Genomic DNA, 297 nt, shown 5'->3' on the forward strand with positions numbered 1-297 from the left:
TTAGTGGATGGAGGAATCGAGTAAATATCGTTGTGATTGATGGATATCGGTATGAGTTAATGGGGTTGATGAAATGGGATATAAAGTAGAGGGGGGGGGGAGTGAATAAAGATGAGGAATACGTCGTTCAGGGATAAAAAAAAGTCGGAAATGAATCGTGAGTGGAACAAATAGTATCGTTAATAAATCATAGACAATACGAAAGGAATCGTAAATGAATCATAGAATTCAATTCATGAAACCGGACTATAATCATAAATGGAATGAAGAAAATCGTCAATAAGTGGGAATAGGATC

At 36.0% G+C, this 297-nt stretch overlaps 1 protein-coding gene across 1 annotated transcript in view; it reads right to left on the reverse strand.

Moving 5' to 3' along the window:
* The window catches only part of LOC119594865 (ionotropic receptor 93a-like), a 36,843-nt gene that overhangs the window by 1,704 nt on the left and 34,842 nt on the right, over positions 1-297 (reverse strand).

The sequence above is a fragment of the Penaeus monodon genome, chromosome 34, assembly GCF_015228065.2.
Source record: "Penaeus monodon isolate SGIC_2016 chromosome 34, NSTDA_Pmon_1, whole genome shotgun sequence".
NCBI classification, from domain to species: domain Eukaryota; kingdom Metazoa; phylum Arthropoda; class Malacostraca; order Decapoda; family Penaeidae; genus Penaeus; species Penaeus monodon.